The sequence below is a fragment of the Aulonocara sp. 'chitande type north' Nkhata Bay genome, linkage group LG1 (assembly GCF_057382095.1).
Source record: "Aulonocara sp. 'chitande type north' Nkhata Bay isolate Kocher_YH1m ecotype deep benthic linkage group LG1, A_spYH_male_GT1.1, whole genome shotgun sequence".
Classification (NCBI taxonomy): domain Eukaryota; kingdom Metazoa; phylum Chordata; class Actinopteri; order Cichliformes; family Cichlidae; genus Aulonocara; species Aulonocara sp. 'chitande type north' Nkhata Bay.
In genome coordinates this window covers 9,582,128-9,594,501 of record NC_141344.1, presented here as the reverse complement: position 1 = coordinate 9,594,501, position 12,374 = coordinate 9,582,128, and the positions used below count along the sequence as shown (strand labels likewise).

Here is a 12,374-nt window from a genome sequence, read left to right as displayed (position 1 = left end):
ACCTGTGGCAAATTCAGTTGAATGAGCATGATTTCTAAAGACACACCTTTGTATATAAGGTCCCATAGGTGACAGTGCATATCAAAGCACAAACCAAGCCATGAAGTCCAAGGAATTGTCTGTAAACCTCTGAGACTTGCATTGAGGGTCTGAGGAAGTGTACGGAAAAATTTCTTCAACAGTGAAGGCAGTGAGCGCAGTGGACTCCATCATCCATAAATGGAAGACTGCTGGAACCATCTTCCTAGAGCTGGTCTGATGAAACAAAAGTTGAACTCTTTGACCTGAATGCCAGGCATCATTTCTGGAGGAAACCAGGCCCCAATCATCACCCATCCAATACCATTCCTACAGTGACTCATGGTAGTGGCCACGTCATGATGTGAGGATGATTTTTGGAAGGAGGAACTAGGAGACTAGTCAAGATTGAGGTAGAGATGAATGTAGCAATGTACAGAGACATCCTTCATGATAAGCTGCTCCAGAGCACTCTACACCTTGGAATAAGGCGAAGGTTCATCTTACAACAGGACAAGCGCAGGATAACAAAGGAGCTTTTGGACAACTCCGTGAATGTCCTTGAGTGGCCCAGCCTGAGCCCAGACTTAAACTTGATTGAACATCTCTGGATAGATCTGAAAAATACTTATGTGCATGTTATATATATATATATATTTTTTTTTTACTTGTAATAAATTTGCAAGAATAAGTGATATTGTGCATAGAATTATGAGTATTAATGGATTAAATATTAATTTAACATGAAACATGAAAATGTGGAACAAGTGAAGCACTGTAAATACTTCCATATGTATGTAAACAGACTTTAATTTGTCATGTTACTTTTAAATATCACACAATGATCATCTGCTTGTAGACATTTACACAGTAGGAATATTCTGCAAATCAGCCTGAATGTTTTGTCTGATGTAAAGAAACTATTTTAATGTATTCTATTTGTATGTGAAGATGAGTCATTCAAGTCAGAGTAGGGGAGGAAGCGGAGGTTGTTCTCGCTGAATCCTTTCACATCAATGAATGAGCCGGCATAGATTTTATGGAGCTAGGTTGTATTGACCTGTGGCTGACATCTATCTTTTAGTTTCATAACATAATCAGCTCTTGACACATGATTATAATAACCCAATGCAATTTACTGCATTCTCTGCAAACACATTGATTTTTTTTGAACAGCTCCCAGAACCAATTACATTAATATTGCTGCATAATTAGTTTACACATTACTAAATTACTGACAGATTAAAAGTGAAATAGCACAGTTCATACCCTGCCCGCATAACTGCCAGAGAGGAAATTGGATTGAAAAGGTCCTCAGAGACGTAAGCAGTAAAAGGGAAAAAAGCAACAATCTATAAGGGATGCTTATAGCCATGCTTGCACAAGGATATCCTCTCTGCACGCTTGCCAGGTGTTAGTTTCAACTGAGGCATTCAGGCCTAAGTAATTAATATGATCTTTAATTTGCATATCAACATCAATAGTCCCTGATCGCACAAGAAGGGTCAGTTTAGAGCTCTGTGGGTAAGACTACTGAGACTGCCCATGATTATAGTCTTAATATCAAAGACCTATTGAAGGAAGTCTCAGATATGGTCTGCAATACTTCCATTTCTTACAGTATTATTTGTACATACCAGCACCAGTGGTTTGTGTTGTTGAATGTTTCGGGAGTATGGAACCAAGTCTCTCAACAGGGAATCCATCTTGACAGGCTTAAAGATACCTGCCAGTAACTGATCTTCTAGTTAGTAGTAAAGTTGGTTTGGATCAATCAGCATTTTGTAATGACCAATTATAATTATTTGTAGCGATGGGCATGTTTTAGGTATCACAATAACTAAATGGTTGATCCAGTTACCAATTTCATGTACAAATTCTCCTTATAAAGATGGGGTCAGGTTAGAAGGAATGAATTCACATGACTGTAAATGAAAAGAAAATACAGAAACTATCCGGTTGTTCAGTCTGACGTCACTAGCCGTGTCTGGGTCTAAACTCCGCTGCAGGTCCATATATCAAACGATCACTATGGGATTACTGAGAGTTGAAAAACTGTCTAAAGTCTTTCATCTTTAATAAAATGATCAGCGTTCTGCTCTACCAGGTGTAACAATTGAGTTTAACATCCAGGCATCCATGAAAACGGAATTTATGACATTTAACGGAGTTAGAAGTTAGCAGGGAGTTAGCTCGCTAGCTTCTATCTAAATACAATATAGCATGTCCTGACTGCGGGGTTTTGGAAACAAATTAAAACGTACAGCTCTGCTATCACTTCCAGCATAAATGAAGACAGAAAACTAAACAGCAGTGACGTTTGTAGGGTTACTGAAGTTGGGCTAGCTGGTATATAATGATGTGCTACGTGACCGCTAGCGACACAGCTATGTTAGCATAATATAAACAAGCTAACTTTTTTTCCACTCGATAAAAGTTAACGTGAGTGTTCTCAGTGGTCAGAAACAAATGTAATCGCATGGCAGGATGCTGTAAAAAGACCAAACTTCAGCCAGGAGAACAACTGAGATAATCCATCCACAATACGAGGTTAGTCATTCATATACTGCTGCATGGGCTGGGCTGTAGTTACATCGTAAGGTTTTAAAAACTGAGCTTAAATAAATGATTAGCGGTAATAAAAGCCGAGGGAGGTCAACAGTGGTCGCTGACTGTTTTAGGAGCTTTTTGAGATCAAATAGAAGAAAATACATAACATTAAACATGTTAACAACACAAAAGCCATATTAAACGCAGACTACTTTAGACCCGGAAGTAGGATTCGTCGCGTCATCACTGAACAACCGGATATAAAACATCAACTTTGTAAATACCTTCCTTCATCTTTATTGCACCTCATTTCCAGTCTTTAGGCTGTTGGTGGTTGGCAAATGGGCTGCTTGATGGCACACTAACTTTTCAGCAGGAATGTATTGCCTTGACCTTTGATATCCACATTGATCCAATGTACTGAGTGGCCGTTTCCTCAGAAACAAACATATATAATAGGTATTGGGTTCCAATGGTGCTCTTTCAATGTCTTAGGGATGCTTTGCAGCAATATAAATCAATTCACACTTATAGACACAATATGGGTGCATTAGTGCTGACTAGTGATTTGAGAATGGCTGAGAGGTAGAAATTCAATAGGCCTTGATCAGGCACAACCAATCTATCCTCATCAGTCCTCAGTTTCTAATTGTACACAGATGCTTAAGATAGCAATCATAAAGAATTGTATTTTCAGAGATTTTGATTTTATTTTATTGCTAGGTTAATTTGTAAAAACCATAACAACAGCAACAACAACAACAATGAAACACACACAGGAAGAGTACTTATAATCAGGTGCCCTGATTATTAATATTAAATATTAAGCTCACCATGTTTAACACCTTGTTATAAATGATGTCGTTTGTGCTCAGGTGTTTGCTGAAAATGAATTTGTTCATAAATGACTGGGTTAGGTTATGTATGCTAAAACAGAAACTGAGAACATATGGTTGAAGAAATTTGCAGTCTCATTCCATATGCGGTAAACAGCGGTTCTAAGATTTGTGCTTCCATGTTTAATGACTCTGTAAGGTCTTACCTGTACAGTTTGTGATAAATATTGGATTGCAAGACTGAAGCTTTGTTACCTAAAATACTCTGTTTTGCTTTCCTGCTTGTGTGGGAGTATTACGTTGAACCACTGTATATTAAGATCCAGCCACCTCCTGCGTCAATGCCTCTGACAGCTTTTGTCTATTTATTGTCTCATAAATTCTCTCTCTCAGTGTGTCACTTACACAAACGTTGCTTGAACAACAGGTCAACCCAAATCTCAGCACTGATTTCATTTTGTGACTTGCTGGACACTGCACCAGGAGAAAAATGCATTTGATTAATACATTTATATAATTTTCCTTTTTCTTCTCAATAATATTCATCCTCTTCATTTTCCTAACATCTCTCCAGTCCATCTGTCTCGTTGGTTTACATATCAATCTCTGAAGTTGGCAGAATAGACTCAGAGGAAAGGCTATAATTTTCCTTGTTCTTTGGCTGTGTTGTGTGAGTTGGTTTACCGAGGAGGACTACAATAGAATGTTTCAGTGCGGAAGGCCACTTTTAAGGCAGGCAAGACCACTTTTATACATTTTAACTTTGATTCGTCTAATGGATGGATAGAAATATATATTGTGCAGTACCGCATATATTCCATTGGTGAGGCCCTTTAGCAGTGAAAGTTGTCACTCTTGTCCATTTTCTGCCAGTTTTTTTGTTTTGCTTTTGTTTTTTAACATTTAACATGGATAACACATAAATGCATATTTTAATAATAAAGTAAAAAAAAAAAAAAGGCTAAATTGCACTTGTTGTTTGTCAGTTTTATTTGAGGGAAGAATAGTGCTCTGAGTCCAGTGTCCAGGGTAACGTGGCTTTTATTAGTCAGTGCTGAGCAGAGTGGGCGCTAGATGTTACCTGTCCACTGTGCAGCCCAGCTGTTTACTCAGCTGTAGGGCCTCTGTCTCCAGTGTAAGGGCAAAAGGAGCAGGTCACTAAATATTTCATTTCCCAAGCAAAACATGCTTGCCCTTGTCAGGTGAAAAAAAGAGAGAGAGAAACATATCACAGTGATGAATGTGCAATCAGGCTGATTAACTCATTATTAGTTGTCCAAAGGATCCACTGAAGGAAATGAGGGCAAGAATGAAATAGGTTGTTTATATGTCTCGTAGTCAGAGCTATGGATGTGATGTGAGGAAGAGGCCTCCATGAACTTTTACCTCTTCTAGTTAGTGATGGGAAGTTGAATTATGTCTCTCAGTCATGGCGTTTCTTCCCTCTATTAGGGTCTTGCGTTTTCCCGTCATATTTTTTTTTTCATTCAAAGTACAAACCACTAGCAGTAATACATATGGACTCTAAATTTAAATTGGGGGAAAATATCCCTCACAGAGGACTCATCTTTCTGTCGGCTTCTGCCATAACTTTATCCTTATTCCTTCTCTTATTTTCTTGGCTCTTTTTTTTACCAGCAGATGGTGCTGCAATCTCTTCGCACTGCATCTACACACACTGACGCTCTCCCGATCTTCCACAGACCCGCACCACACTTTTAAAAAGGCAAGGGGGTGGTGTATGGGGGGAGTCCAGCCTAGTTCCTGAGTTTAGGCAAATGTTTGTTGAAATAAGTGGAGATTTCCTGGTTTTCTTTTTGGAGGAAAAAAAAGGAAAGAAACAAAGTTTCTTTATAGGATGAGCTCAGGGTGTTTTGCAATTACCCTTACTTGTGCTTGAGCGCTTTTTTCCCCTTGTTGAGTAGGAGCAGACAATGTTTTCCATTCCAGTTTCTTCTTACAGTTGCAGAGTGGGTGCCGATGGGCGCAGTGTTGTGGCTTTTACTGGTGAGCCAAATATCACAGCTAGAATGGATGGTGGAAGGCATTATGGACGTAAGTAAGAGCAGCACTAACATTTGCCTTTATACGTGGACTGAGAGGGTGGTGAGAGATTTCTTCTAAATAGGTTAATAATTAACCTTCTGAGCATCTGCCAGGCCCGTGATGTTGTTGGGTTTTTTTTGTTTTTTTTTCATTGAAGAATTCGTTATGTCAATATCATAGCTGAGTATATTTAAAGTATTTAATTTATTCTTCCATTTTTTTTTAACCTGTGCTTGTTTTAGTTATTTCTATGATTATTATTCAACCACTATTTTTTGTAGAACACCTGTGACTTGTCACACGGACAACATTTGCTTTTCACACCATTAGGAGAGGTGTAGACTGACCAGGAGAAGAGAGGTGTGTATACGCGAGTGTGTGTGTGTGCGTGTGTGTGCATGCGTGTGTGTGCAGTGAGTTTGGGGGGCAGAGGTGGGGGACTGTAAAGTGTAAGCTATTGAAAGGAGGAATGTGAGAGAGCATTATTGCCCGCACTTCATGTGAATGGAAAAGGGGTTAAAGAAATGACAGCGTACAGTGGGTGGTAGGGCCTCAGTGCAGCCTGGGAGGAAATGGAATGAGAAAGTGCAGTCAGGCAAACCACTCATTCACCATGACAAATGGGAGAGGCCTAGGCCAAGGGGATACCTGATACCCCACGGTGGGCTCTGTGCACCTGCCTGGGCTCCATGTGCACCAAAGTGGAAATAAAGCTCAGCCACTTGTAGCAGCACACCTCCACTGTTTACAGAATTAGATAATAATAAAAGTTATACTGAGAATAATATAATTTATATAAACAATTCATGCAAATCAGATATGATTTCAGTTTAAGGCTGTGATTTTTATTATTTATTCCGTATAGTTAGTTACATGAATTACTATTCATGCCGTTGTGAATAATAATAGGAATAATATTATAGACAGCATGTGATGAACTAAAAATACATTTCACAATAAGCCAAAATTATCATAAAGTGTTTCATAAAGTCCTTTTTTCTAATTAATTTAAAATATCTATTGCATTTGAAATGAACTGTACTAAAATTATTAACAAACAAAAAAAATGTACTCATCAAATTAGTTGTACATATTGATAATAAGACAAAAAATGTCTGAAATACTTTTGACATCATCATCAGCGATCTATTTCACAGTGGAAACATGGTTTATTTATGTCACCGTGTTCTTCTGATGTTTCCACAGTTTCGGACTATCTGTATTGATACAACATTGAGTACATAAAAACAATAATTATGAAGCAATATGAAGACGTCTAGTCTAGTAGTTTGTTAGGTTAATTTTTACTTCAGAATGTGCAAACTGAAGTTTTCGGTTTAGTTATAGTTACACGCTTTTGAATATATTTTTCATATATTTTAGTATATGGGCCCACAGATTGTTTAAAAAAAAATATTAGATTGAAATTATGAGCCGACAAAGTCAAACCTCACAAAATCAACCAAATCCTCATCCAAAAGCATTAATATAGTTTCAAGGGGTTAATGAGTTTTTCAACAGGAATGTCACAAGTTGCATGTCATGAGGTTCTAAATTAGGGCATATATCAAATTTCAGAGGAATATTAAATCTTTGAGACCTGTTCAGAATTAGAGGAATACTGCTATAATCCAATTGTGTATGAGGACAGAGCAAGACGCATACTTATACAGCGCAGAAGCAGTCTTCTGTTTAGAAGTGGTACAGAAAGTGTAGTCTGCCTCAGAGCTGCTACTTTTCCTAGAGCGTCCAGGAAGGATTACTGACCATTCCCTATGCAGAGAGATGAGCTGTGGTCACTCCAACAGCAGTCAGTCTACAGCGTCAGGGTGCAATGCAGCATGCTATGAAAATACTCAATCTTGTCTCCCACTTCAGTGTTTAGATTGGGCTGTGAAATGACTGCAGGCTGACAGGAGTAGGACTCGGGGAGGAGGATAATAATTTTATTTCTTTCTCTTTTTTTTCTCCAACCAAACGTGAATCATTTGATAAGTTTAAAAATATCCCATCTGCCAAAAAAAGAGAAAACATTATAAAAATTTTCTTTAAACATTTGGGGCAAAGACGGATGTGAAGTGAAAGAGCTCTCCCTAGAACAACTGTTTTCTATTTCAAACTACACTTATCACACACAAACCGTTGCAAATGAACAGTGAAGAACAGCAGAATATTGTCATGCGTTTTCACTTGTTTTAGTTAATGCGATCACTGGCTAAGCTATGTAAATTGTAAGTGAGCTTAACCATTAACGTACTGTAAAGCATCAGTTTTGTTACTATGGTTACTTGTAGGCAAATAACAGGCTAAAATCTAATGACCACAGATGATGTGGCCCAATGACTGAACTGTTTTCTACTGTATTTTTAACTGAAAGTAACTAAAGTCCTTTTTCAACAATCGCCATAATTGAAATGTTATAACAATATATAAAAACAGTAATAACTTAATCAGTTAATGCAGCTCTTGATAGTAACCTTCTCAGTGTGTTTTGGAAATTGTTTGGTCAGCTTCTTGGTCAGTGTTTTAATATGAGTACATTAAGTTATGTCTGTCAGTATTTCCAACAGCTGCAGCACAGAACAGGAAGAGCACAATTCATCAGCTTCAGTAAATATACCTTCCGCGTGTAAGAGCTAGAAGAAAAACATGGTTGTGATTATTTATTTTTCATTTCAGCTTCCTTCCCTTTAGCATCAAGGTGCTACCTCAGAATGATGCGGTGTTTTTTGTTTAAAAAAAGAGGCTGTGTGTATTTTTTCTTTATAATTTCAATATATTTTTAAGCGTCTTTGCTAACTTTAAAGCTTTTCTGTGTCCCGGGATTGTTACAACTCTTCCAGCACACTGACTCATCAGTAAATAGTGTTCTACCAGATTTGTGTGTTAGAGCTCCTTGTGTATGCGTGACTTTCCTTAGATCACTGTCCTCCACAGCCAGACATTCATATGATGTTGGTTTTAGAATACTCTTACAGTGGTTTTCAACGTGTTTGCGATTTTTAAAAATATATACTTTGTTTTCTTTTGGTTATGCATAGCCTCGCTATTTTAGTAATATATTGTATTTATATGCATTTACCATAAAGCTAGCAGTGAGCATGTTTTTATTCCTGTGCAAAGCATCTGGGTTAATCTCATATTAGTCAAGAAGGATCATTCTCACAAACAGTCTTAGACTTGTTTCACAGAACTATGCTCTAAATTAAATGCACGGCGTCAGTGGATTAGTGTGTATCGCTTTAGAAATCCAGTAATAAGAAGAAGCTAAAAATTAATTGCTGTTTTGTTTTCTTTCTTTTTGAAAAAATATTAACATACTTGAAAAAAGCACTGCAAAGCGCGTTGAATTCCTAGATTTCACAGCTTGTACGATTGCATGCAGAACATTTGATTGATGACTATGGCAGCTTTTACAATTTATCGTCATACAGTTTGTGTGTTATTTAATTTTTAATTTCAAATTTTCACTGGAGGGTTTATGCTATTAAACTTAACATTTAGATTTTACAACCCTCACTTTGTGCTCTAAAAGTTTACCATGGCTCGTCTTGTCTCCTGATATTTACTTTCTATATATAGAGTGCTGATGTTATTTGGTGGTCCTGTGGTTCGTATTATTCAGCTAGACATTCCTCCCCCGATCACATACGGTGCATCTTGTAGTTCCACTGTTTTACTTTCATGCAGACATGTATTTATTTGAGGAGGAGCAGCGGGTAGCAGGGACATCTGTTGCATTAATGTCCAACAGAATAAACAGTATGTTTTGAATTACTGTAAGAATTGACCTTAGAATAAGCCTTATCTTATGTATAAATCATAGTAAGTTCAATATGCTTTGTAAGTAGATTAGTTCATCTGGAGTCCCCCTCCCTCTTCCCCATAGACAGAGTGTCTCAGCAATGAGGGCCTAGAGATGTAATCCAGATTCATAATCCAATGATTCTTACAAGCTGTTTTGTGTTGTTAAATACTGGGTATTTGTGTTGATTTAATATCATTCTAATCTTCTTTAAACTGCCAGTTGCTGTCTGGTTCATCGCCATCTTGTTTATTGCTTGCTCTCTAGACTTGACTGTAGGCTGGAAGGTCAAATCGGATGAGGCCAGTGGACTTCGGGGATGGTGCTGAATAACCGATGTGTTTACTGATGAGGATTTTGACCATTTTCAAAAATAAAAACATTTTTAAATAATATTTAGTTTTGTTTCTTTCAGAAAGTCTTGTGTGAACACCTTCTATTTATATTTAGTGACAGTAATTTCTCCAGCCTGAAAAATTTCCTCTTGTTTCTTTCAAACCTTAATGTTTTTAAAAGAGCAGCGACTTCATTTTCATTTCCCCGTCACAACACTGTATTTAATAATTAGAATTCCTTAGAAAAGCTTAATTAAATTAAAAATATAAATATGTATGGGAAAAATACTTTCTAAAATTTGACATTTACATTATTTTAATTTATCTGGATAATATAAAAAAATATATAAATTATTATTAAGATTTTACTTACATAATGTAAAACATTTTTAAAGCATGAAGGTTAACAGGTGGAACTTTCATGTGTGTTTTGTTTTTGTGGCATTAAACATAATGTGAATATAAAGCTTATTACTTATATAACGTAGCTTGTTGACTTCAGTCCAACAGGTGGTTCTGAGAATTTCAAATAATAGGTGCTTACTGTCAGCAGCCTTTTGAAGTAATCGAGTTCTTATAACGCTTAGTCTGATTATAGTCCATGATATTGTTATTTAGTTTTATTGTACATGTAAGTGGATTCTACTCCCACAAGGTTTTCTCAGCGCTCTGACTTGCATGTCCAATATTATTAGTTGCTATGAGTTCAGCCTGCGCAAATCTGTTAATGCATAAGACCATAAGAGCTTCTTATGTTCCAAGCCAGGTCAGAGTGAAGACACATCAGATTAATATTTGATCATGCAGAAGGGCCCTTAATCAGATTTGCTTATTCCCTTAGCTGAGTGCTCTGCAGCAATTATCATAATTGTTGCGCTAAACATGCTTGTCTTTACGGCTAGCGGTTGGACGTGAGCGTATGCTGTGAGAGGGGGATTCCAGTACCAAACCCAATTAGTGCAGGATGGATGGATGGGCATGCCGAGGGAGATGGAGGATATAGAGAAGGGGAGGGCCATGGGCAGGGATGCTGGTCCAGCTCACAGTGACATAGCCCAGGGCAGCACAGTTAACTCCAGCCACCTGGAGCTCTTCAGGACAGGCTCTCCCCATGCTGTAATCTGCCCTCAGCATTGCCACCAGCGCCTGCTGATACGAGGGAAATTAGAGATGCACCAGGAAAATGGCAATTTCAGTCTACAAGTGTCTATTCAGTTGCAAAACTCAAAGATTTTCTGTGCCGACAGAGTTCTCAAACTTCATAGTATTTTTTTTTCCACAAACGGAAGTCACATTAATATTAATACTGAAAGTGTGTATAATAAACCAGGGGAATATAGGCTTTAGTTTGCATTTGAGGAAATACCAGTACATGTCTGCTTATTAGGACCCAAGAGGCTCATTCAGTTACCCGTATAAGTTTATGCTGAATTACTGAGATTTTATACAGAAACATATGTGATAGGAAGATGTAGATATACAGTAACATTCATAGATATTATCTATCAAAATACATTAAGAACAATGTGACCAGATTTCCAGTAACTTTTCTGAGATATGTGGTTTATTCAACACTGATGGAAGCAACTACATTGATATTCATGTAAATATATGAAGGATTTTTTTGTAATTTAAGTAAAAACAATAAATTAAAGATAAAAAAAAACAATTTTCATGACTATGTTAACCATACAACATATTTTTGAATAATAAGTTTAAGGAACCTACTACCTGAAGCTGAATGAAAAGTGGTTTGTAAAGGAATTGATGCAACTTTGTTAAATGTTTTACAACATGTCGTTTTATAAAACTCCCTGCATTTATTTTTGCTTCAAAATGAATACCTGATCACAATGATCACAACTTTCAAAGTATTTACAGAATATATTTCTTTGGTGGTATTTCTGATGTTTTGCTGAATGTGTAAAGACCTTTTCGATGGAAGACATTTGTGACTCAAATCCTGTTCTCGTTTTAAGCAAAACCAATAAAAAATACCAAAGCAGAACTCTGCTCTGTGTCATTTTGATTGCTGTTTCCTGAATATTCTGTCAACCAACCGAATTGTCATAAATGTGTCTGTTAAATGAATGAGCGCGTGGACCAGTTCTGTCTGTATGAAAGTCATCTATCCTGCTGGAGGCATGGCACTGCACAAAGAAACACTAGGAGAGATGGTCCCCCATTAATCTATGTTGACTGGGTGGAAATTGCATCTTTGTAATGAGTATTAGGTGTGCATCTACATGAATTAAAGCTGAATGAGCCCCTGATTGATCACCTCGTCCCAAATGACGCTGCTTCCATGATCATTATTGTTTAAAAGTGACTAAATCATATCGGGATGATTAAAAGTCTCTGCTCAGAGGGGAGGGGAGATAAAGTAAAGGCACAATGTCTGAGAAATTGCGCTTTCATCCCCGAATTCTGTTTATATAGTTGTGGTTATTTCTGCTAAAGTTCTGGTTGTATTGTCAGAAAGGAGCATGCAACTGAAATAAAGTCAAAGGATTTAAAAAGTAGAGGAAGGAAATTTGACAGATATTGTTTTTGTGGGATTTCAGGACACTACACTACTGATATTTAAACATTTGTAGCTCAAACTGTCATAATAGAGGGCCTTGATAAATGTCAGTGGGAATTATTTATTATGACATGACTATTTATATTAAGTCAGACAATCCACACCAGCTGCAGTTTAGTACCTCGATCACTCCGTATAACAATGATAATAATACAGTACAGACTTGACTGGACCATAAGAAAGGACTGACCCACATCTGC

The 12,374-nt window shown here is 37.2% G+C and overlaps 1 long non-coding RNA gene across 1 annotated transcript; it reads left to right on the top strand.

Annotated features, from left to right (window-relative positions):
• The first annotated feature begins 5,142 nt into the window (after positions 1-5,142).
• On the top strand, positions 5,143-11,582 carry LOC147338676 (uncharacterized). Its single transcript, XR_015124805.1, has 3 exons — positions 5,143-5,459; positions 5,732-5,810; positions 9,523-11,582. It is a non-coding gene; the product is annotated as an uncharacterized LOC147338676 (long non-coding RNA).
• Positions 11,583-12,374: the final 792 nt, after the last annotated feature.